We start from the raw sequence: 27018 nt of genomic DNA, 5'->3' as shown, positions 1-27018 counted from the left end.
CCTACTGATCCCTTGCTAGAGTTGCAGCCAAGGTGTGCTAAGCCTTGAGGAGCTGCAACAGCTGGTTCAGTAGAACTCAGAGTATTCTAAGCTAAGTTATATGTACCTAACAGTACTTATGTGATCTTTCAACAAGATATTCTTAGGATACGTGTGGTAAAACAACAGCAAGCTCAAATCCCAACCGCTGCTCACCAATGTGGGAAGGTGGCCTGATATGCAGTGCTCACTATTCTAGTGAGCACTGCATATCAGGCCACCTTCCCACAATACCCATGTGACCTTCATGAGCCATTGAGATCATTTTCTTCCTTAAATCCAAAGGAGGAACTATTTTATCACCTCTAGTTACAAAACCTTGGTCAAACATGATTTCATCCTTTATCTTATAAAAAGATAAAACATCACCAGACAATTTGCATTCCTCAGGCCAACCATGTTGTAAGTAAGTCACTACACTTGACAAACCGGAGTCTTTGTACATGGGATCTCTCCATTCAGTTTCTGAAATAGTACCAGACAATTTGTTGTTACCTTCGCCATTAACATCCCCAATAGAAAACACAACATCAAAATCACTATGAACACTTGAAATCTGCGAATCCAAAGGCAATCTAGACATGCAATCGGCATGTACATTCAAGCGACCAGGAACATATTCTACAACACATTGGAATTCTTGCAGCTTCGCAGCCAACCGTGCAAAACGCGCCGTCAACGTCCTACCACCACCAGCAGCTAGCATGTTGATTAGAGGCTTATGGTCGGTACGTAAACGGAATTTAGTTCCCCAAAGAAACTGTCTGAAGTGTTCAACAGCCCAAGTGCAAGCCAACAACTCTTTCTCAATAGTGGAATAATTGTACTCAGCACCCCGGAGAGTCCTCGAGGCATAGGAAACAACATACTCTTCACCTTTATTCCTTTGCATTAACACAGAACCTAAACCCACATTGCTCGCATCCACACATACAATACATTCTTTACCCATCTCAAAAGGTCTTAAAAATGGAGCGTTAAGAATCTCCTTTTTCAGTAGATCAAAAGCAAATTGTTGTTCAACATTCCATAAAAACTTGCCATCTTTTCTTAACAGTAATCTGAACGAATGTACTTTTATTGAATAATCTTTTCACAAATTTATTGTAAAATTCAGTGAGGCCTAAGAAAGACACAAGTTGTTCTTTACTAGAAGGTGCAGAAGCCTTAAATATACTTTGGATATGATTAACTTTTGGCTTAATACCTTGGGAAGAAATTTCGTGACCAAGATATTCCACTTTACTCTGTCTAAACTTGCACTTTGAAAATTTCAGTTAAACCTTTGTCTTGAACACGTTTTAATACATAGTCTAAATTTCTGTCATGATCTTCAAAATTCTTCTCAAAAATTAAAATATCGTCCTGAAAAGCTATGGCCCTTCCCAACCCTCAAGAACTTCTTTCATGAGTCTTTGAAAGACTGATGCTGCACTGGCTAAGCCAAAAGGCATGCGACAATACTGAACGCGTGGGTTCGTATCCCATCCTCATCGCCAAAATTATGATGTAATCCAGGAGACAGAAGTAATTGTAGATAGGAGGCTTAATGAGGAAGAACAGCTTGTACATCCACAATCTTCAGAAGACAGACTTACACTGCCCAACTCCCACATATGGAATGTAGAATCAAGAAAGAACCATAACAATTCTAAAGGAACAGGAAGGAGGAATACTACAGCTTGCAAAAAGATCTATTTGGAAAGGCCCCCAGAAATGATTGAGGGAGTTTAAAACAAAGGTGTTGAGTTTCCAGTAAGCATGGGCGAATTTTGCGAATCTGGCGTTCGCGAATTTTGCCAATTTGCAAACTCGCAATCCGCAAAATCCGCGAATTCTCGCGAATTTGCAGATTTTTTTTTTGTGTTCGCAAGGATTTCTGCCAGTTCGCAAGGATTTCTGACAGTTCGCGAGGTTTTTGTACCAGTTCGCAATTGCGAACTTACATGTCGGCTCGCAACGGTCATGATTATGTTGTTTCTACGTCTGGTTCATCATCACAGGTTCCCAGCACCCTCTGTTTCACCCCTGCCACCCTCTGTTTCACCCATGCCACCCTCTGGTACATCAATGCCACCCTCTGGAAAAAGCAAGCACACCTGCCTGCTTCAACTGACATGAATTAATTTGGGGTTGATTTATAAATGTGTCACTGTTTTAAAATTCCAGTCTGGCACCTGCTTCCTTATCTGTAATTTGCTTTCTGTTGCAGTGCAATTTTTTTTCCAGGACCTTTGTGGCCTACTTGTAGTTATTCTATGAGCCTTCTGTGAGGGTCAGAGCAGGGTCATACAATTGTTGCAACTAGCAACTGAACTCTGGAGGGGCCCTTGTCAGGAAGCACTACAGGGAACGGTTACTAATGATGAGTTTGAACTTTTGAACCTGCTTTCACTTTTGCAAAACTCGTTTTTCTGCAGAACAGCATTACAGCAACTGTAATGCCCCACCAAGCTTATATGAGAAAGTTGATTTCTAATCCAAAAGTTATCCAAAGAAAATCAAAAGGCCTCAAATCCAAAAAAGTGCAGGCAAATGTCAACCTGAGGAGTTATTCTGATAAAAATCATCATTTTCAGAAGGTCTATGCTGCTTGCTAGTAGATTTCTTGTGCAGAATTGCAATTTTTATAATTTCGCGAGTGCAAGATTGTTGCTGCCCGCCGCACCTACATGTTCGCAATTGCAAACTTACACTGCACGCCGCAAAATTGTATCACCAAGAAAAAAAAATCCGCTGCGTGCGAATTTGCGGATTTTCGGTAAATTCGCGAGCGTTCGCGGATTGGAAATTTACCGAAAATCCGCAAAATCCGCGAGCGGAACGGATTTTCCGCCCATGCTTAGTTTCCAGTCGCTGAAATCCAATAGGAACCTCGAGTTCCAATCTGCGCAAAGGTTGGATTTCCCGGGGAGATATTCTGCCCTGAGAGAGATCTTGTGTTCCAGGCAGAAAATCCAAAGATTTTTGGCTAGGTTGGAGAGGTCTTCTGACTTGGTACCACCTAAACGGTTTATGTAAGCGACAGCAGACATATTGTCCATTTTCAAGACAACTGATCTGCCTTGAAGAAAATGTTTGAAGCTCATCAGAGCGTGAAGGCCTGCAGTTAACTCCAAGTAATTGATGTGGCGCAGCGACTCCTCCTGAGACCAAATCCCTCCAGTATTCTGATTCTGGAGACAAGCACCCCAGCCATGAAGGCTGGCATCCGATTCCAAAATAAAGTCTGGTGCCGAACCAAAGATCCCTCTCCCATTCCATGCGTCCAGATTGTCTAACCACCAGGTCAGTTCTGAGATGGCTTCTTGGTTTAAGGAAATGCGATCTCCATACCAGAGACCTGAACGGAGAGCCCTTGCTTTTAATCTTTGAAGGGCCCGATAATTCATTGGCCCAGAGAAATAGCCTGGATAGAGGAGGAGAGAAGGCCCAATAGTCTGGCTAGTTCTCTTAGGGAGAGATTTTGCTGTTTCAGGACATGTCTTATCTCTTTTCTTATTTTGGAAATCTTCTTGGGAGGAAGAAGAAGAAGAAAGTTTGTCGTGTCTACGGTGAAACCTAGGAATTCCATAGTCTTTGAGGGGACTAGAATGGATTTTTCCCTGTTTATGATAAAACCCAGACTTTCTAAAAGGTCTATACCTGTCTTGAGATCCTGGATGATTTGGCCATATTCTTGAGAAAGGATAAGGATATCGTCTAAATAAATGATGAGACGAATACCTTTTCTCTTAGAGATGAAGCGACTTCTCTCATTACCTTGGTGAAACACCAAGGGCAGAGGAGAGGCAGAAGGGAAGAGCCTGAAATTGAAAGAGATGGTCTTTCCAAAGGAACTGAAGGAAGGGTTGATCTTCCTTTGCCATAGGAATGGTAAAGTAGGCATCTTTCAGATCCAATTTGACTAGCCAGTCTCCCTCCAATAAGAGGTCTCTGAGAAGATGGATACCCTCCATCTTGGATAAGATTTTTGATGGATTCATTAGGGAAATCAGATTTGGCTGCGTTAGCTTGATCAGAATCTGAGTCAGACATGGTAAGTAAGAGACATTAGTGTACATTTAGTGGAATAAATCACCACCTCCTCTGGGTAATTATAGGTTATAATAAACCATGTAAATACCTGTTCTCTTGGGGGCCCGGCTTGTATAGGAATGGAACCGGTCATGAGTTCAGAGCTCCGGTATTTCTGGCCCACAGAGCCATTTCTCCAGCAATTGAGAATAGAAATGGAAGGTTTAGTCCATGCCTAGGAGGCCTAAAGTTAACAAACAAGGACTTGCACGGTCTAATGGTGGAGCTGCTGTCTAAGTAGAAGACCACGGCACACTGATCATCTAGGGATTGCAGCCAAATCTCAGAAGAAGTAGTAGGACCAGAAAATATAAAAAGGAAAGATAATGTCTCAGTGTCAGAGTGCGTGCTTATGGAAATAAAAATGGAGCTGACAAACTTAAAAACACTTCTTTTTGTGTTAAAATACATACTAATTTCCATTTTTGTAGGTGCTACAAGGTAAGAGTGATGTTCAACCTGATGGAAATATCAAAACCTTGATGGGAGGTGGGAAAACTGTCACAGTCATCTGTACAGTGAGCAAAGAAAAATAAATATGACACAACTCACAAAACATAAACAAATTGTACTCAAAATATAACTTCCAATGTCAAGGGCAGCAAGGAACAGGGGCGAACTGGCTGTAGCGGGCTCCGGAAGTTTCCCCGGTTGGCTAGAGGGGTGGGGGGCGTTTTTTGTTACTGGGGGCCGGTTTTGCAGCAAAACTGGCCTTGTGTAACAAAAGACAGCAACGTTCCCGCCAGTACGCCCCCCTCCCACCCCCCTCGCCAGTCGGACATAATTGCCAGGGCTGGTTTGCAAACACAGTCCGGGCCTGGCAAGACATTGTAGAATGAGAGCTGATAACATGGCAGGCCAAACTTGGCAAAGTCACAAGGACCATGTACTGCAATCGAGTCATACTGGGAATGTCCTAATTGAATTCTACATGAAGGTGTGCAATGAGAATAGGCACCTCATTGAGCAAACAACGGGACAGGAAGGGGTGGTCCCATTGCTGTAGGATATGACTCTTAAGATTAGGCTCAAACAATCCCATGGAAGTGAGTCATAAACATCCATATTAATAAGAAGTATTTTTTTCATTGGAAAGAACGTAAATTATAGATTGTGGTGGATATTTAGATTTTGTCAGACAGGTCACTTCAGCATAAATATTGCGGAGCACCCTTTCGCCCAAGCTGATGGTATGCCTGCTTTATTTAGACCAACATGTTTCTGGCGGTGCTGCCTCCGTTGACTCCTCCGACAGAAATCTTATAGCGACAGCATGACTGATTTGGGGCCATCAGTGTAAAAATACATTGCAAAGTCATCAACCCCCTAAATCAAAGGGCACACCCAGGAATATTTCCCTAGCCCAAAGGGGATTATGTTTATCTCATCTTATTCGGAGAAAAGGAAAAAAGACAGGTTATTCACTTCTCTCAACACGAGTTAGGCTCATCAAGATCCATAGTGTTATGAATTAGACAACCCTGTTAGAGATACTCTTATCTGCAGTGCCTAATTGTGAATGCTTGGACACTCAACCTGACCCCCGAAAAAGTAGACATACACATTTGTGTTTGTTTTTTATTATTATGTATAATGCCCGCACACCTTGTGTATGCACACACACCTGGTGTATGAGGATGATCGAAATTATTATATTAATCCCAGCAGTCACAATTAAGGGGCTATTTATGATATCCGGAGGACGCACACTGTCGCGGATACGGGTCTGACCGATCTCCGGTCAGCAGTGCTGACCCTCTAATTACAATGCGACCGCACAAGGTGCAGTTGCATACTCACATTTCATTATGGGAGCATGTAAACCGGCAGTGGCACAAGCTCCCATGGGGAAATGGGAGGTTGTGTTCATCCCGGCACTGCGTGGCAGGCACCTAAGGGTGCCTGCCACATGGTGCAGGGATCAACAATGGGGCACCATAGGGGCACCCTCTGTCCCAACAGAAGGCCGCACACAGAAGGGGCCGTGCTAGGCGCCCCCAAACTCGCTTTCTTACAGGCCTTCCATGTCGGAAACCCAGCATGGAAAGCCTGCTGGAAACCGAGCATCGTAATCCGGATGGCGTAAAAACGCCACTTTTTGCCACTTTACCACTCCCTCCTCCTACCTATCTGCATCTTTCTTTCTAGCTATATAACCTTTATCTCTTTACCTTATGTCTCTCTGTAACCCACACCTGTCTCTCTACCTTATTTCTACCTATTTTACCTCCCTTCCCACACCATTCTATTTACCCATCCTGTCTTCCACATCTTTTCATTTCTCTTACTCTATGTAGCTGGAGGCCACCATCTAGCCAAAGACGTGTAGACAAAGAAAGGCGAGGAGAGACTAGGCAGGGGACCAGAATTAAAGAGCAAATTATCAGATTTTACTAAATTAAGTGGTGGAAAGTCCTGTGAGCAGTGCTTTGATTTTTACTATTGCAGCAAGTATGCCAAATGTAAAAGGAAATTTAGCTGTGATTATGAATATTTGCTAATTAAAGCTACAATTTCAAGCAACTGTCTTATTTTTCTTGAATATTTCTTTGTTAATATTTTTAAGAATACTGTGTAATTATGTAACATAGGAAATACTCCAATAATGTTATGATAATGGAACAAAATCAACAGTTTACATGTAACATTTAAACTGATCATCATCTTGGACCAAAATCATACATAAAAATGTCACATCACTTTATGGTACAACAACAACCTACACGTAGCCTACAGGGTGAAATTGCACTTGAAGAGAGATGGGTAAGATGAGGAAAAGGGGGAAAGTGGGTAAGGGGTGCCGTGATTCTCATCCATAATAATAAAACATAAGAATGGTAACATCAAACGCTGCCCATTCTTTCTGTGCCATTTCAGGAATTTGCAAGTAAGGAAGGAGGCTGGGGCTATCAGAGGGCACGTCTGTGCCCTAGAAGGAATTATATTTTATAGCCTCTTTAAAGAGAGGTTTCAACGATTTCAAATAGCTAATAATCTCATTTCAATTTACACCGATCTTCCACTTTATCAACTCATGAGAAAGTCAAAACCATGACCTGATTCGACATGGCCCATCTTCGAGCACATGCTAAATACCAACAGAAATTGAGTAGTCGGATCAGCGTCTGGTTCACTTTTCTATCCAACTCAAAGTAACCCTAGCAAGCACATTCTCACCTCAGCAAATTATATCTACAAAAGATCATTCAATTCAGTTTCTGAGGACGAATGGACAAAATTAATCTAAGACATTACTTTTTCAAGGCAACCTTGAAATCCACAGTGATAGCCATTCAGTGCTGGACAATGGTGCTGCCTGCTTACTAGTTCTGGTGCACTTATCAGCAGCATTCAATGCGATCAATCATAACCAGCTCACACAGAGTTTGAAGTATCACATGCATGTTGGAGGTGCGTTATTGAGATGGTTCACTTCCTTATTAACAAACGAATTTCAACTGTTGGAGATGGGAAGCCATGCCTCAAAGTCTTCCCCCACTTCTGAAGTTACACATGGCTCCATTGCATATTCAGTCTGTAAATTGAGCCCCTGATGATACTGATGCAGATGGCATCCCGTTACACATGAAGATTTCCTCAACAAAAGTTCTGCATATCATAAAGACATGTCTACATTAAAAGCTACATAAAAGCTGGATGTAGTCTAATTTATTCAAACTGCATCAAAAACAAAAACTAACTGAAACTAAAAACCGACTACCACTACCTTCCCCTAATATAGTTACTAGATCTGGAGGACAAACACAATTTAGTGCAGAGAGATGTCTAGACAACCAAATAGAACCACAAAGTCCAGATAGGGCTAATGCTGGTCTAACACGAAGCCAAGTACATAGTTTACAACTACCGCCGGGAGCAGCTCCATTGGCAGTGATCCTAGGGAATGCACCACGGTTGGATGAAGGAAAAGTGGAATCTACGACTCAACTGATCCACAAAGCATTACACTGGCTCACAGGGAAAATGAAGGGGCAGAGGTGAAGAGTTGGGATCCTCTCAAGGCAGTTGATTATGGCTAGAAGGACTCCATGGGTGGGTCCAGGAAGAAAAGATCTGGCAGGTGATTGCATTGTTTTAAATTGTTTTAAATTTAAACAATGAATGTATAGTCAGATACATATTGGAATGTTTGGGTGACCACACCATAATGGAGTTAGGAATAGTTGTTCTACAGCTGGGCTATTTCTATAAACCAACTAAGCAGACATCCCAAAGATCAAACTTAAATCAAAGAGAGATTCGCCAGTGGAAGAATGGGGGGGGGTCCAAAGAGGATGGAAATTCTGACCTTTGAAAATCGATTTGCGCCATTAACTGATCTGAAGAGTGTGATTGACTGTATCAATCCACCAAAACCACTTAAATAAGCCCCGAAAGTCTAGAGCCCCTGCTCCCCCCTAGTGAAATATTCGCGTTCCTGAGTGAACCACAAAAGGATCATGGAAAAAGTTTTTTAAAGATAACCTCATGGAATTTGGCAGACATTATGAAAACATTAAATAATGCAAACTGGCTAAAAATGTGGCAAGACCATGATATTATATGTTTCCAGGAGACATGGTCGACTGACCCAATTTTTGTAAATGGGTATTGCTCCTACCAAACTCCAGCCAAACCTTCACTGTCGGGGAGGGCCAAGGGTGGTATTCCGACCTTAATCCCGAATAATTTGTGAGGAAAGGTTTTAAAATTTGAGAGGCAGCAAACATGAGAAAAAGCTGCGACGTCTGGAGGATAATAAATGCACCGCATTTTTAAAACTCCACAGACCCTACGGTAGATAACTATGTAGATGAGGAAGCATGGGTTGTTCACTTTGAGAGTATATTTGCCTCTATACCCCAACTCCCGGTTTTAAATATGGAAGATGGTCAACAAGCCTCATCTTCTTTCTTCTCACTTAGTGAATGAAGGAAGAACTTGTTGTCGTGTAGTGCAGGCAGGGCCCCTGGTCCAAATGGTGTACCAATAGATCTTTTTCAGGGAATACCAGACCTATGGGCTCCGTTATTGACGAACGTGATGAACAGCATAATTCGAGCTGGCCCCCCTCAATCTTGGTCTGTTGGTGTTATAGTCCCTATATTTAAAAAGGGGACAGATCTGATCCAAAAAACTACAGGCCAATCTCCCTGCTGGATATGACAGGGAAGCTGATGGGGCAGCTCCTCCTCTCTAAGTTAGAGGACTGGGCCAGAGACAAGAATATCCTAATGCAGGCCCAATATGGTTTCCAGCATGGAAGGGACACGGTAGACCAGCGTCTAAACCTGTCACTCATAATAGAAAAATATACAAGGATGAAGGAGGGGAAGATGTACATGGCTTTCATGGAGTTGTCGGCAGCGTTTGACTATTTGACCCATGAAAAGCTGTGGATCATCATGAGGGAGATGGGAGTTGATCTATTAATCTTACATTTTATTAGACAGATGTACTCCAACGCTATGGCCTCGGTAAGGTATACAAAAAATGGAAGCTGCACGCGCCCATTTAAAATCGTCAGAGGAATTAGGCATAGCTGTGTTATTGAGCCATTTCTCTTCTCCATTTATACAAATGGAGTGGGAAAAGCCCTTATCAAGTCCACAAGAGATGTTCCAGTTTTTAACTCACAACCTCTGCCTATCTTGGCATACGCGGACGATGCAGTGTTGATGGCCAGAACTGGGTCTGGCCTTCAGCACTTCATATCTTCGTATGCATCCTTCATGGACTCACTTTATCTGCGGGTGAACCATTCTAAATCCTTTGCTGTGATAGTGGGGACAAGGAAAAGAGAGAGAACACCGTACCTCCATGTAGAGAATGAGAGGATTGAGGTGATGGATTCCTTCCCGTGCTTGGGAGTTCTTATCGACAAGGATCTGGCATGGACAAAATTAGTGCAATGACGCAGAGGGGTAATGGAAAGAACCCTGTTGGCAGTGAAGACCTTTGCTAAAAAACTGGGTGATAGGCCACTTTTACCAATAAAACAAATTTACCAGGCCAAAGTTATATCAGCAGTGACATATGGGGCGGGGGTATGGTGCACTGTTGAAACTGGTGCACTGCAAACTATTGAAAACAAGTTTTTTAAATCTATGGTTGGCCTCCCCACCTCGACCCCTAATTATATTTTACATATAGAATTGGGACTCCCTTATATCACCGAGTCAATAACATTTGCCCCTGTTCTTCTGTGCATGTAATCTGGAGAAGGGACACACTCCCCCTGACACACACAATAAGTAAGAATTGCTTGAATATGGATAAGTGGAGGAGATCCATATGGCTGTGCTATGTTGAAAAACTCCTAAAGAAGATCGTGTTACCTGAACTGTTTCATCACCCAGATGAATGCAGAAAGATTTCTAAAGAAAAGGTAAAAAATGTGTTTAGGATGAGGGTAGAGTATGAGAGAAGGGAAATCCACGATAAGAAGCAGGCAATGGTGCACTATAGATCAATTCCCCCAGTGATAGAGAGAGGATAGTTTTACTATTTGTCAGATGTTACAAATGCATATCACAGATTTATATTGATTAGGTTTCGTCTGAACATGATCCATCTTATGATAGGATACCCCAGGAAAATCTATAACCATGCTGATCTAACTTTGTGTCCTTGTAATGGCTTGTCAAGACAAACTGATCTGCACCTTGTTTTATTCTGAAAATTGTATAAGAAGGAGAGGAACAGTTACCTAAAACCGATACTGCAGAAAATGAATTTTAAACAATGTAGGGTGGCACTATATTTTTTAAAGAGTCTATCAGATCCTCTGAATTGTTTTACTCTAGCTTTGTTTCTCTGGGTGTGCATAAAAAACAGGACAAGCTCTGCACTAGAACTAGTCACTGGATGAAAAGTAAGTAATAGGAGTAGACATTTGGAGATGGCCAATCTTTTATAGATCCAATTTGAAAAAAATGTTTAAGACGAAAATTAATTATTATATTTTGGATTTTAAATGAAACTGAATATTGAAAATCCCTTTTATTTCTTTTTATATGCACTTTTATGATAATTTTGTATTTGATCGAATAAAGGATTTTGACTGGACCAAAATCATACATAAAAATGTGACATCACTTTATGGTACAATAACAACATATACGTAGCCTACAGGGTGAAAATGCACTTGAAGAGAGATGGGTAAGATGAGGAAAAGGGAGAAAGTGGGTAAGGTGTGCCGTGATTCTCATCCATAATAATAAAACATTAGTATGGTACCATCCAAAGATGCCCATTCTTTCCTTTCCATTTCAGGAATTTGCAAGTAAGAAAGGAGGCTGGGGCTATCAGAGGGCACGTCTGTGCCCTAGAAGGAATTATATTTCATAGCCTCTTTAAAGAGAGGTTTCAACGATTTCAAATAGTTAATCATTTCATTTCAATTTACTCCAATCTTCCACTTTACCAACTCATGTGAAAGTCAAAACCATGACCTGATTCGACATGGCCCATCTTCGAGCACATGCTAAATATCAGCACCTCATATACCTGATAACAATTAGAAATGCAAAGACTTTCTAGACTCCTTCGCCAAAAAGATTTTGAAAATCAGAAACTCAATTCCTTCTAAAGAGCTGAAACCTTCACTTATGCCTCCACTCAAATTTAATAAAAAGCTTTGAGGTAGCTTCTCAACTATTTCGAATGCTCATCAACAGAATGTTATCATAAATCTAAAGCCAACATTCTATCATAATGATATCATACTCACCAAGATTCCAAAAGCTAATTTCTGTCTTTTCTTCAACCTACGGTGTGAATTAACCACCTCAACTGAGGGAACCTTTCCTGAAAACAGATCAGATCAATCTTCTCTTAAAAAAACAACTCAACCAAAACCATCTTGTAAACTACGTCCATTGAATAGCCTTTCTTGGCTATGAGAGGACCTGTAAAAAAATGTGTGCCCACTTACCTCAACAAATATATTGAAGGCAACAAGTCTCTCATATCATACCAATCAGGCTTGAGAAATGAAAACTGCCACCCTTGAAATTCACAGTGATATCCATTCAGTGCTAGACAATGGTGTTGCCTGCTTACTAGTTTTGGTGCACTAATCAGCAGCATTCAATGCGATCAATCATAACCAGCTCACACAGAGTTTGAAGTATCACATGCATGTTGGAGGTGCGTTATTGAGATGGTTCACTTCCTTATTAACAAACTAATTTCAACTTTTGTAGATGGGAAGCCATGCCTCAAAGGCTTCCCCCACTTCTGAAGTTCCCCATGGCTCCATTGTAGCTCGAGTACTATTCAGTCTGTAAATGGAGCCCCTGATGATACTGATGCAGACGGAATCCCACTCTACATGACAATTTCCTCAACGAACGTTCTGCATATCATGAAGACATGGCTACATTAAAAGCTGGATGTAGTCTAATTTATTCAAACTGCATCAAAAACAAAAATATAACACCCCCTTATCAAATGCTAACAGATTCAAAGATGAATGAAGCATGGCTATCTGAACTCATGCGTAAAAACCTTTCATTGGCATGTGACGTGATTTCAATCCCTCCATAATACATCACACAGAAGAAAAAGCCTGTAACGCCCTGCCTTCAAGTTAAATTTTATGAAACTGAAACTCTTTCATCAGCTCTATGATCTATGATCGTTGTCCAATCACTATTTGCTGCCAGAATCTATAATGGAAATTTGATTCAAGCCTGTATTCCATATGCTTACTTAACCTCATCAAAGCAGAACTCCATTGGGTGCTTAGACCTTTGTTCAGAGCAATTGATCACATCACCATGGAACTTAGTGAACAACATTTGCTCCCAATTGAACTAAGAATAAAATTCAGAATTTTCTGTATCACCTACAAGGCGTCACTTCCAACAAATCTGAATGCATACTATGATTGAAGAAGTTATCTAGTTACATCACATGTCTAAGAATGCTACAGAATCACACAGTTGAGTTACATAAATTCAGATTCCAGCAAGAAGCAACTAAAGACTTCTTTGGTGCTGCACTAACAATTTGGACTTGACTTCGTTCAATATCAGACAGTTTGACTCCTTCAGTACCATTCAGAAAAGCTAAAAACTTTGCTGTGTGACCAACATCTATACAACTCTCCATGATTACCTCTCACTTTTATCCCTCGATCCCCCTTCCCTTTTATCAAGTAGAACCTTTTTAAATATGCCCATTCTCTTCCTACCTTAGTTCATGTGTGGTTGATGACATCATCAGTGAGCAGTGTAGTGCAGCGTTTCCCAAACATGGGTGGGACCCACTGGTGGGTCGCGAGCTGATTTTTGGTGGGTCACGAAAGTCCTGGTCTATATGTAACTAATATTTAAAATTATTAGATGTTTGAGCACCATTGCAAAGTTGCTGCATAATGCCCCTAAGTTTAGTTTTAAAATAAACCCTTTGTAGTGCGGTCCCTATAGTCCCAATAGGCTCTGCACATTGGAATAATTTACACTATAGAGTTGACATAGGACTGAGGTCAGTATGTCTCTATTGAGTATACTAAACTTAATTGGGAGTGCCAGCTAGCGCAGAGGTCACTAGAAACTTTCTTGAATACACACGAATGGATTTGTTTCTGGCAATCGCATTAACATGACAACTTTGTTTCCCAAGAATAAAACGTATCTTCAGAGTCGTGGAAACAATAGATAACTATTTTACTCAGTCAATGGTGCATGCTTCGTTTCTACAGAGTTGCAGAGAAAATAGAGGGACGGGCGTTTCAATAAAAGGGGTTATTGAACAGTCTTCCCATCCCTCTGTAAGGGACCTTAGTGGTCCAGGTAAACGCAAACTAATGGTTTATCTGAAATTAACAGGGGCGTCTGCGCAGGACGTTTCACAGTAGAGACTTACATCTTTTGGCATATTTCACATTACAAAACATAGTTTCAGGTTTGTTTCCTCATGCGCGGCCACCAGAATCTCTGTTTTAATAATGATACTGTGGCGGAAACACCTGCATGAGCAGAGGCGAGCCCTTCATGTGCTGCTAAAATTAGTCCTAATCTATTGTCCATGTTTGGAATTACTCTATCCCCAACTCCAGGGATTCGAGCAAACTGAACATTTTTTGCATCAGTTATGTATGAGTATTTGAGTAGAAACCCTTTAGGTAACGATTTACCACTGTCTTTGCTAGAAGCATTGACAGCTAGCATTATTTTGCTGTCTATTTTATTTTTTGAACGAGTGATTGCAGCTACGGAAGCCGTTTGCACAGCTGCATTCGCAGCTTCATCAGCCAATGAATTCCCTTCAACGTGAACGCCATCACGTTGATGACTCAGCATATGTATCACATGAGTGTTTTGTAGTCCTTGTCATAACTGAACTACTTGTTCCCAAAGCATCTTTTGCTTGATTGTGCCACCTTCTGCATCTTTGTAACAGTTTTGAATCCAGTTTTGCAAGTATTCATTGTAAGATTGAACAGAATAATATGAATTTCACACTATGAGTGGGGGGGATTCGTGGTCCATATTCTCAAGCACCATCTTGAATCCTTGTAGTTCAGCTCACTGAGCTGTACAATCTCCTAGAGATTTTGTTTTTGTGACCATTGGTCGGAATTTGCCATCGCGCCAATGACCTTTAACGATCGCGCACGCCGTACTATGGGCTTGTTTACCCCCATAGCGGGTTGAGCTGATCCTTCAGTATAAATTATACATTCATACTGTTCTAGAGGAAGAATGTCAGTAGGCAGAGAACATTCTTGTTCGTATTGTAAAAATACTTGTGTTTTCAAATAAGGATCAAAAACGTATTCAACGTCTGTTTGCAGCAAGAGAATCAACCCATTGCCATCTTGGATGTAAAGCCTTAGCATTAGGTGTGCTCGCTTTTGTCACTGCCTCTAAGGCAGGTACAGGTGTAACAAGCAAAATGTGCTTACCCTATGCGATGGCTCTCTCTTTTGCTACCGCAGTTTGAACAGCTGTCAGAATTTTTTCTGTAGAAGTGAATTTCATTTCTGCTTGTGTGTACAAATGTGATTTGTATGCAATTGGTACTTTTTCACCTTCGTTAAAAGTTAAGTACGTGAATCTGCATTGTCCTGGAATGATTTGGATCACTAAGTTGTGTAAATTTACGCGTGTTTGCAAATGTTTAGTTGCTAACATATCTGTTTACAATAAATGGAAAATCTCTGTGTGTTTTTGTGTCCAATTAACTGTTTCAAAATCACATTTTATTAATTCGTAGAGAGGTTTAACCCTTTCTGCATAAATTAGAATGTATGTTATTCTGAAGTTCAGGAAACCTAGAATCAGTTTTTCAGAGTTTTTGGAGGTTGTAGCAGCGCACATTTTTCTAAAAAGTTGGCTGCCAGCCTTTTACCTTCACTTGATAAATCATATCCTAGAAAAAGGACGTTGTGGTGGATAATTCTTGATTTTTTTAAATTGAACTTGTACCCTTCAGAGGCGAAGCCCAGTATAACGGTGTTCACCCTGTTCAAGTGCCTATCCAAGTCATCGTCTGTCAGATAGATGTCATCGACATATGACAAAGCTTCGTCATCATACGTTTGTAGTAACTCTGTTACCCTTGCTGAAAATATCCCAGGACTATTCTTGAATCCTTGAGGGAAACGACAGAAGTGACGCTGTGTCCCCATCATTGAGAAAGTGGTCAAACACCTACTTTCTGGTGCAATGTTTTGACAAAAGAAACCGTTAGAAATATCTAAGGTTGTTTTATATTTTTTATGCACAATGTTATTCATTAATGCCGTACTGTGTGCATTTTGCACTTCAAATGTTTTGCAACAAGAATTTAGATGTCTGTAATCCAATAATAGACTATATGTATTGTCTGGTTTGGAGACAGGAAACTAAGAATTGTTCATTGATGAGGTGCATGTTCCAATCACCCCCTGGTATTCAAGTTGATTTAAGATCTCCCTGACCTGTTTTTTAGCTTCTTGCTTAACTGGGTACTGCCTTCGTGCAGTTGGTTGATTTTTTAACTGGATTTAGTGGTGAGGTGAGTCCTCATCCCATCCTACATGATTTTTGTATAATGCGGGAGATTGGGTAACTGCCCATTTCCTGGCATAAGTATATTTTAAAAGAATTGGAATGTGGCTGGAGAAGGCTGGCATAATGATGTCTTCGCCATGTGGGCACTACCCGACAAATTCTGGTGGCCAGTCTTGTTCAGCTAGAAGAATGTCATAACCCTTAGAAAGTCGCTCCCAAAAGAGTGCTCTCACTTTTCTTGGTATGTCTCCCTCCATCCGGAGTGTTATTTCATATAATTTATTTGGAGAACCAACCCTTGTGTCTGCAGTTTCAACTTGAATGAATTCATTCAAGTCCACTGTCTCCAGAAGATCCTTCAGGTTCTGGCGAGCTATGGTGACTTCTGCTGCGCTGTCCAACATTGTCTGAGACCATTCTCCATTCTTGAGTTGTGTCCTCAAGCTCCTCAACATTTCTGATTTTTAGACCTGCTACCTTCTTTTTTGGTAAATTAAGGTTTCTTGTTTTTCTGAACATGTTGATCGTCTTTGGACTTCACGCACTATTCCTTGTTTTCTGACCACCCTCTTCTTTCGGATTTCTGTGACAAAGTCTGAAAGGTACGAGAGGAACCTGTATCAGTGTCTTGATATCTATCAGGTTTTCTCAAATTATCCCTATTCCTGAGGTTATACCTCCTTTCAGAGGGCTCCTTTTGAGGAGACCCTCCTCTGGAATGAGAACGCTTCACTTTAGAAGTTTGTTTGCTATTTTCCCACTTCTTTCTAGAAGGAGTAGGAGTGTTTTTAGTAAGGACCTTTTCAGGACTTACAGACAGTTGAGGTTTCACTGGTTTCCCACTCAGACTGTCCCTGCCTAATTTTTCATTGTATTTTTTCAATTATTCTGGCTAGTTCTTGTGGTTGCTCAGTTACATCGAATTCCCTTAATTTTTGGCTGATCGCCACAGATGCTGCTTCACCTTTAATATTAGCTAATATTATTGCTGAGACCTGTTTGAAATCTTTTAGTAATTTCATGCCCAAATTTAAAGCAGGCTCTGCCCCGTATTAATTTTGAATCTGTTTCAGGACTTCAGGTATTACCGCCATAGACAGAACACCATGTGTTTTAGTGTAGATTGCAGCAACGACTGTACCTCAAGTGTTGTAGTCCTCCAGATATGGTGCTATCCCCATTGGTAAACAGATTGTTAAAATTCTGTGTTTTTCATGAGAGCTAGTATTGGGAAATACTGCTTCGATTTGAGTAATTTTTTGAGCTATCCAGAATGGAATTTGTTCCCGCTTTGCAGATAATTTACCAATGACTGAGTGTAGAGTCTGTGGTGTTATCTTTAGTGTGTTCCCCTGATGAGGGGTATGCTGTGGAATCATAATTGCAGGTTGGACTGTAAGAGCCCGCATGACATATTGAACCAATTGTCTATATATTTTATCAACTCTTTGAGTTTAGCTAGTAAGTTTACATCTGACATGTTATTAATGTCAGGATGTGGTGTATAGCTGGCTAAGACCGGCCATGTTGTTCCTGGTCTACCTAGTGGACCGAGCCTGGTATTGTGATTTAAATTATTTAGGGCGCCTTTAAACCAGAGCTCATGCTCCTGGTATGTGAGTGGAATTTCAATATCCTTGAAAGGAATGTATTCTTCTGTGGGATCATCTTCTTTGTAGAAGTGAAGCACATGTGTTACTGGATTTGCTTCAGGGAAGACTATCCATGAATAGAATACCTCTGTCTGGTAATATTCATGTGCCTCTATCACAAAAACTATCCCACCACCTCTTGATGTTAGGCCATGTTTTATACGTTTTATAGTGATGGCTTTCCTTAAATTTAGAGGAATGGCTATAGCATCCTCTTCAGTTTCTTGGAAACCTGTATAGTCTAGAGCTTGTACGGGGTCATCTCCTGTAGCTCCATTTGTCCCGGGATTGTTATCCCTGTTTAGGGAAATTTTGTTGACTGAAAGTTTGCAGAGCAAGTTTCAAGGAAACAAAGATAAGGTGCACAATATTTTGGAACACTGTATCCTTCAACGTTGCACAAACCAAAAAGCTAATACATAGGATTTTTGTCCTACTCAGCTATGGCGGATATTATCCTTTTATTCACTCCAGACGTCTATTGGAGTATTACGGAAAAAGGGGTCTCTAAGAAAAGCACGACTGAGTTACTCCAGTATCTAGCGTTAAATTTGTGCCTTACCAAACCGTTGGGTGCTATGTAGTGTAGTTCCTTTATTCCCAATAGGCTCTAGCATTTGAATAATATACACTATAGATTTCACATAGGACTGAGGTCAGTATGTCTCTATCGTGTATACTAAACTTAATTGTGAGGGCCAGCTAGCTCAGAGGTCACTAGAAACTTTCTCGAATAAACAAGAAGGGATTAGTTTCTGACAATCGCATAAACATGACAACTTTGTTTCCCAAGAGTAAAACGTATCTTCAGAGTCGTGGAAACAATAGATAACTATTTTACTCAGTCAATCGTGCATGCTTAGTTTCTACAGAGTTGCAGAGAAAACAGAGAAACCGGCGTTTCAATAACAGGGGTTTATTGAACAGTCTTCTTTCTCATGCAAGAGAGGTGAACTACTACAATTGTTAGTCAGAATGCAAAGTATAATGCCTACAGCGTAAACAGTAATATAAAATAATACTATATCAGCATTGTCTGGTGCTATGACATATAAAAATACATACATAAATAACACAGGCTAAAATACTCAACTGGTGCTTCTAAAATAAGCCTACCCCAATGTACCTAACCTAGGTCTAGTACGAGGGAAGAAGTAAGTATGGTTTTAGCGTGGGTTTAGTTTTGCCAAGAATTGCCAAAGGTTTCTCTAGCTTCTAATCAGCTCCATACCTTAGAATGAGAGAGGTTGGTATCTCCTTCACGGACTCGATTTCCCAACAACCCGCAAGAGGAGTCAGAAACACTGGAGCTGGATTTCTCAGCAGTGGAGGACAGCTTCTAATCAGTGCGACAGCTGGAGAGTTGGCTTCCTTCGGCACTTGCTGTAGCGAGCTGCGTCGTGCAAGTAGGTAGTCGAACTGCACCGAACCAGACCATGCTTTGCCATAGCAAGTGAAGGTATATTTATAACTTGAAGGTGTTTAAGAATGCCAGCTTTGAAGTAAAGTCGGCATATGAACATCATGAATGAACCCCTAAGGAATAGATGTTCATGTATAATAACTGAGTTCTTGGAGAAATCAATATTCAAGCAAGGGGAAGTCCCTAACGGCTTAAGAATCTGGTTTTCCAAGAAATCGGTGTGACGTAGATGAACGGATGGAAGTAGCCAAGCCTGTATTTGGGCTGCATGGGCTATGCCTAAATAAGGACTGGATTTCTATGCTTATATAAGGGCAACACAAATTGTACCTATATAAGGGCATGAATTAGGAAATTCAGTCGGAATCTAAAATTGCACCCAACACCTTGTCACGTGGTTATGATAGGCCCCGTTAGAAACATTACCATTTTACATGCTTGTGTTCCTTAAGTTGCCTTCTTTCTTAGGCAGTGGCATTTGACATACATTTGCTTGCATGTCTGTGCAGGATAATACTGTCTGAATGTGCGTTGCGTACATTTCCCCTTTGTAGGTACATTATCACAACACCATGAACATTACATACAAGTAATAAAGTTCATGGCAGACAAATTATTGTTTATTATTGTCCAGTAGGCAATAAGCTATCACAATAGGATAAACAATAAGGGTCTGAATGGGGCTTTGGGATTGCAGCATGGGTGTTGTTATTATATATACATCATCAATTCCTTGTTTATATATTGGCATAAGTGGGAGGAAACATTACAACAAAAGCGTACCTAATATAAACAATTTTTAAATACATTGTGGCATTTGACATGATAAACCATCATAAAACAAAGTTTAAATGTTATAAATATTTGAATGAATGTTATAAACATGCAAACATCAATCTACAAATAATTCTCAGTCTACTGCAGAAAACTTTAGTGACCTCAAAACTCTGTCAAATCAAGACTCTGAATGCAACATGCTAACAGCAAATTATTCACTAATGGGTCCCACTGGTGTCCTTCTAGCATATATACTTTAACCCTATGCTTGCTGCTTGGCTAAACAAGCACTGGCAAAGCAAATAGGTCTCGCCAATCTAAGAGCTATTGGCTTTGCCAATATGTTTTTGCCATGTTGTACACCAGAGCTCCTGCTGATCAGCATGGCTTAAAGTTAGTGGGGTAAAGGAGAGTGGAGCGTGGTTAAGTGCAGTAGAGCGGAGTGTTATGGAGTGGCATAGAGAGTCATGGAGTAGCGTAGAGTAGAGTTGAGTAGCATGGAGGGAAGTGAAGAGGCGTGTCATGGATTGGCATAGAGTGGAGTGATGTAGAGTGTTTTGGAGTGTCATGGAGGGAGTAGAGTGTCATAGAATTGAAGGGCCTAAAGTGGAGTATAGTTGAGTGGCATACAGTGGAGCACAGTGTCAGAGTGGAGTACAGTGTTGTAGAGGCAGTGGTATAGAGTGTTGTGGAGTGGCATAGATCAGAGTGGAGTGGCGTATAGAGAGTGGCATAGAGGGTGTTGCATTGAGAACAGTGTTGTAGAGTAAAGTGACATAGAGTGGAGTAGAGTGTTTTAGAGTGGAGTGACATAGAGTGTAGTAGTGTAGGAGAGTGGAATGACGGAGAGTGGAGTGGAGTGTTATAGAGTTGAGTGGTGTAAAGTGGTGTAAAGTACAGTGGTGCAGATAAAACTGGTCTAGAGTGCATTGGCTTTGAGTAAAGTGGTACAGAGTCCAGAGTGCAGTAATGTAGAGTAGATTGTTTCAGAGTAAAGAGAAGTGCAATAGACTGGAGGGGTGCAGAGTAGAGTGCTGCGGCTTTGGGCAGAGTGACACAGAGTGCAGTGCCATAGAGTATAGTGATGTAAAGTGCTTCTGCATGGAGTTCAGTGGGGCAGAATAGATTACAGTGGTGTAGAGTGGAATGATGCAGAGTGCAGTGGTGTCAAGTGTAGCGGCGTAGATTGCATTGGCGCAAAGTGCAGGAAAAAGGTGTAGAGCTGAGTGGAGTAGAGTGCAATGGCATAGAGTGCAGTGGCATAGAGTATTGTGGTGGAGAGTGCAGTCTTACAGAATAGAGTGGCCTAAAGTGAAGTGCCATAGACTGGAGGGGTGCAGAGTAGAGTGCTGCGGCTTTGGGCAGAGTGACATAGAGTGCAGTGCCATAGAGTATAGTGATGTAAAGTGCTTCTGCATCGAGTACAGTGGGGGCAGAATAGATTACAGTGGTGTAGAGTGGATTGATGCAGCGTGCAGTGGTGTAAAGTGTAGTGGCGTAAATTGGCGCAAAGTGCAGGAAAATGGTGTAGAGCGGAGTGGTGCATAGTTGAGTGGAGTAGAGTGCAATGGCATAGAGTGCAGTGGCATAGAGTAGAGTGGTGGAGAGTGCAGTCTTACAGAATAGAGTGGCATAAAGTGCAGTGTCATAGAGGGCATTGTCGTAGGGTGCATTGGCATAGAGTGCATTAGTGTAGAGTAAAGTGGTGCAGAGTACAGTGGTGCATTGTAGAGTGGAGTAAAGTGCACTCGCATAGAGAAGAGTAGAGAGGCATATAGCAGATTGTGTAGAGTGCAGTGGCATACAGTATAGTGGCGTAGAGTGCATTAGTGCAGAGTGCAGTAGAGTAGCGCGTAGAGTAGAGTGATACACAATAGAGTGTGTTGGCAAAGAGTGCAATAGCGCAGAGCGGCACATAGTAGAGTAGTGCAGAGTAGAGTGGTGCAGAGGACAGTGGCAGCAAGTGCAGTTTTGCAGAACAGAATATCGTAGAGTGCAATGGTGTGGAGTAGAGTGGCTTAAAGTCCATTGGTGTATACTGCAGTGGCATAGAGTGCATGGCTCCCAAGGTTTCAGATTACTTAATCCAATCAATCAATCAGGGACACTTATAAAGCGCGCTACATACCCGTAGGGTCTCAAGGCGCTGGGGGGGGGGGGGGGGGGGGGGGTGCCGCTACTGCTCGAACAGCCAGGTCTTCAGCTTCTTCCTGAAGGAGAGGTGGTCTTGGGTCAGGCGCAGGTCGGTCGGGAGGGAGTTCCAGGTCTTGGCGGCCAGGTAGGAGAAGGACCTTCCTCCTGTAGTCGCTCTTCGGATGCGGGGGACGGCGGCGAGGGCGTGGTTGGCTGATCGGAGGTGGCGTTTGGGAGCGTAGAAGTTGACTCGGCTGTTGAGGTAGCTCGGGCCTTGGTCGTGTAGGGCTTTGTGTGCGTGGGTGAGGAGGCGGAAGGTGATTCTTTTGTTGACGGGGAGCCAGTGAAGGTCTCTCAGATGTCCGAGATGTGGCTGGTTCGTGTGACATTTTCATAATTTCAATGTAATTATGATTGACATTTAATGATTATGAGTGATACTTTCTAGCAAGCAAAATCAAAGCTATGAAGACTAGGCAAACATATATATACTTCATAAATTACAACTATTTGAGCAATGAGAAACTATAAGATCATCTTAAAACTGCTGAAAAAAAAACAGGAATGGAAGGGAACTGTGAGACCGGAGTGACCCAAACTGGATGTGAGAGGCCCCAGTGCGCCTGATCTTAGTTGCCTGTTAATACATTATCACAATTAATCAGTCTTGGTTTCAACCTGCAGCTGCCTGGTGTTCGTAAGAGCACTAGAATATTCTTCACATTGAAGCCTCAACTTTCGAGGAAAAGCTCGGAGTGTCCTGGTTAAATGCACCCCCAGCAGCGCTGACTGAATGTACCCCCAGCAGTGTCAGCATCTAGTGCTCTGCTGTCAGCACGAGACTGTGCCTGCTGCGCCGATCACATGAGCTAAGCACTTCACGCCTCCCGCTGGTTTGCATCAACAAGCCAGTGGCTTGTTCTATTGTTTCATGATTGCTGAAGTGCGTACGTGGACAGGCTTGGAAGTACTTCAGCAATCACGAGACAATAGAACAGGCCACAAGGTTGTTGATACAAACCAGACGTGAACACTGCTTGGCTCATGCGTTCACACTATAAATAAACTAATATCATTACATCTAAGATAATTGAGGCTCGACTCACCAACTTGATGGACAGAGTCTTCCGGGGTCAGGTTCCTGTGCAGCTATTCCACATGTGGTAGGCATCCTGTTCTAAGCACAACCTTTGAAGGGTGGGTTGACTCTCTTACAGTGTAGCTGCATTTCACCACAGCTCTGTGCGTGTGTGCCCTGAAAACCGTTCGTTTTATTTCCTTTGCAGCATGATAGCAGCACTGGCTGAGGCGGGTTCAAGGACAGGCAGCCCTCGGTCTCCAGAGTGACTGAGATACCCACAGCCATGACGAGGAGCCTCCAAGCAGCCTTGTCCCGGGTGAGACACAGCAGGGCATGAGAGGCACAGGCTGCGGTGCGAGCAGTGAGGGCGTCATGTGCTAAAATGAAATTTACACTGAAGGGCCCCAGGGGGAGATAAGACGCAGTCTAGTCTTCCCCTGGGGTCGTTCACACGGGGAAGGGCCAGGCTGGGGAAAGGGGTGTGGTTTGGGGAGTGGGTATAAGAATGCAGGAGGGGAAGGCGACTTCCTCTTCCTGCATTCTGGCATTGCTGGGTGGGAGTAGTTTTTGCAAAGGGGTAGCTTTGAGTGTTTTTGTCGGCGGATTTCAGGAGCAATCGAAGGTTTTGCGCGTCGAAGTGGTTGCAGGCGGCGGTGTTGCGATGTCCAGCGGGAGCCACTGGTCAGTGGAGGTGCGAGGTGACCTTATTTGGCCCTGCGTGTGGCAGTATGTCGGGGGTTTCGGCGGAGGAGGTGCGGGAGGATTTGCGAGTGGTGGGAGGGCCGGGCAGGAGGATTTGCTGCGGCCGGGTGTGTTGAGGGAAGTGTGGGTAGGCCTGGAGTGGGCCCCGCGGGCGGCCTCCGCTTGGGTGTCGGCAGCGGTGCGTGCCTGTTTGGAGGAGCCGGCTCCGGCGGGCCGTGGTGCGTCTGGAAGGGGGCGGGACGCCGGGAGCAGAGGAGCGCCGTGCGGAGGTGGGCGCTAGTGCCTGCCTCCACATGTGGAGCTGGCCGCATCGGAGCAGAGTGAGGCGGGCGCTCGGAGCGGGTGCAGAATTTTCCCCCTTCAAGCGGTAATTGTAGCAGCTTAGTGGTTTTGCCCGGTTGGCTGGTTGTGAACGCCAGGTCGGGGGCAGTTGGTGGGCGGGGGGGGCCTGTTCCTTCGGGAGGGTGTGGGCTGGGTGGGGTTGTTCTAGGAGGGCAGAGCAGGATGTGGCTAGCGATGGCGAGGTGGCTTCTTGTGTGGAGGGTGGTGCCTTAGGGGAGGGGGTGGGACCCCTGAATCTCTAGGTGGGGTTTCGGGCTAGTACTCCGGCTAGTCAGGGGGCAGGAAGAAAGTCTCCCCGCGTGGGCTTGGCAGAGAGCAGGTCTGGGGGTGTGGGGGTGCCGGTGGTGGCCACCCCTTGGAAGAGCATGCAGGGTCCAGGGGCTACTGCCCACCATTGTTGAGTAGATGGGAGGCCATGGACCTGGAATCCAAGATCAGGGAGCAGAGGCGGCTTGTTCAGGAGTCAGAGGCAAGGTGGGCAGAACTCGAGGCTATTAGGGCTGGGGCTGTTTGGGACGAGAGATGGAGGGCCCTCCTAAGCCTACTTCAGAGGCAGGGGCAGAGCAGGCGGACGCGGAGAGAGCTGGTAGGGCCCGAGGTGTCCCGGTGGGGGGTAGAGGTGTCAGGCAGGGGCAGTTAGGGACGGCCAGGATGGCAGCGAGGCCCGGCAATGCCAGAGCCCACCTGGGTTGGAGCGACCCGGGGGGTAGGGGGGTTCTCAGCTGGCAGAGGTCAGCAGAGGGGTGGCAGGTTTGGCAGGGTGCAAGATGGCCCCTGGACGCTGCCTTGAAGCAGCAGGGGAGTCCACTGCGGCTCTGCCTCCTGCTTGGGATCAGGCAATGACGGCGTGTGTGGAACGGGTGATGGGGAGTGGTGTGCAGGTGCAGAAAGGTGTGAAAAGAGCGGTGCGTGAGGTGGTGTGGAAGCCTGCGGAGGATGTGTTGGAGTTGGAATATGGTGCGGAGAGTGAGGAGCTGGAAAAAGGTGAGGTGGGGGATGGCGTGGACAGGACAGGGGGGAAGGAGCAGAGCAACAGTGGACTTGGTGTCTTGCAGGCCCCTAGGAAGAAGACTGGCAAAGTGAAGGTGTCTTCAGCGAGAACCAGCAGCTCGGACAGTCGGCTCGGAGTGGCGCAGATGACTCTGGCAGGTGAGGGCGATTGGTGGGCTGCTTGGGAAGAGGGCCTGAAAGAGGGCAGGAAGAAGGTGTGAAGGCTGGTGGGAGTGGGGGAGGGGTCTATGCAGGAGGCAGGGGATGTGGGGGCCGGTGGGTCAAAGGCCGGGGCGTATGCTGCTGCGTCAGGTAAGAAGGTGGTGACGGTAGGGGTCCAAACTGACAAACAGTGGGGGACGGAGGACCGGTCAGGGGACAAGGAGGACAAAGACGGAAAAGGTGAGGATAAGCATCAGAAGAAATTGCCCTATATGGGCTTGGCCATGCCCCTGGGGTCACACTTATCCGAGAAGATTAAGAGTAGGATTTGGAAGCATGAATACGTAGATGTGTTCAAGCTGCTGCACAGGAGGGAAGTGCAGGAGAAAGAGGGCTCTAAAGAGGAAGAGTGGGAGTTGACTAGGCGTCCCAGGGTGCCTGTAAATATGAAGAATTGGACGTCGGCCTTTCTCATATACGCAAGTATCTATTGTGAGAAGCACCTGGATAGGGCTATCTCTCTGTGGAAGTACATGGACATTATCAGAAAGGCTCAGTTACAGTTTGGGGGTTTTTCCTGGCTGAGTTATGATGAAGAGTTTAGGGCCCGGGTTAGTGTGAACCCTAAGAAACCTTGGGGTGAAATTGATCAAGAGCTGTGGATGCAGTGGATGGCATCGACACACTCGTCTGCATCCACACACTCGGCTAGTGGGCTACCGGTTCCCTATCGGTCTTTCCCGTCGCGGCCTGCCCAGTCTGGGGCGGGAGGAGTGGTTACACTTGCAGGACACACAGCCCCAACAGCCAAGCCAGGCACCAGCACGACCAGTGCCTGCTGGAGTTACAACAAGGGATATTGCTTATGATACCCTGGTAAGTTTAAGCATGAATGCTCAAAACGCGGGGAACGGCATGCGGTCACCCAGTGTTTCACATTGGCCACACCCTCGGAGCAATGGTGCGCCACAAATGTGAAGGGTAGGGGACAGCCTGGTCAGAAAGGCGCCTACTCCGGTTAAGGTGGAGGCAATGGCCCAGTGGCTCGCGTGTTACCCGGACAGGGAGGCGGCTTTGAAATTGCAGTGGGGTTTCACGGAGGGCTTTAGGGTAGGCTACCAAGGACCGAGGGTGCGGAGATGGGCAGACAACCTTTAATCAGCTAAAGAATTGCCTAGGGTGGTGGCGGCCAAGTTGCAGAAGGAGCTGTTGGAAGGTAGGGTTGCGCGACCATTTGCGGAGTGGCCCCTTGAGCATCTCATCATTTCCCCGTTGTGAGTAGTGCCTAAAAAGGAAAAAGGTGAATTTCGAATGATACATCACCTTTCCTGGCCGGAAGGCCAGTCCGTCAATGACTTCATTGCGGAGGTAGACTCCCGGGTGCTCAATGCGTCGGTGGATGACGCCATACGCCTAGTGTGGGTGAGCGGGGCAGGGGTGGAGTTGGCTAAATGCGATATCAAATCAGCCTTATGCCTTTTGTCGATTCATCCAGCGGATTTTGATCTGTTGGGCATGCAGTTTGCAGGGGCCATTTACGTGGACAAGGTCTTGCCCATGGGGTGTGCCATTTCCTGCGAGCTTTTCGAGATGTTCCGCACATTCTTGCAGTGGGCTTTTACTCAGAGTAGCGGG

At 44.1% G+C, this 27018-nt stretch overlaps 1 pseudogene; it reads left to right on the top strand.

Annotated features, from left to right (window-relative positions):
* Nucleotides 1-10031, top strand: part of LOC147711227 (uncharacterized) — a 103009-nt pseudogene extending 92978 nt beyond the window's left edge.
* Nucleotides 10032-27018: the final 16987 nt, after the last annotated feature.

Source organism: Lissotriton vulgaris, chromosome 5 (genome assembly GCF_964263255.1).
Source record: "Lissotriton vulgaris chromosome 5, aLisVul1.2, whole genome shotgun sequence".
NCBI classification, from domain to species: domain Eukaryota; kingdom Metazoa; phylum Chordata; class Amphibia; order Caudata; family Salamandridae; genus Lissotriton; species Lissotriton vulgaris.
This window is presented reverse-complemented; position numbering and strand designations above follow the sequence as displayed.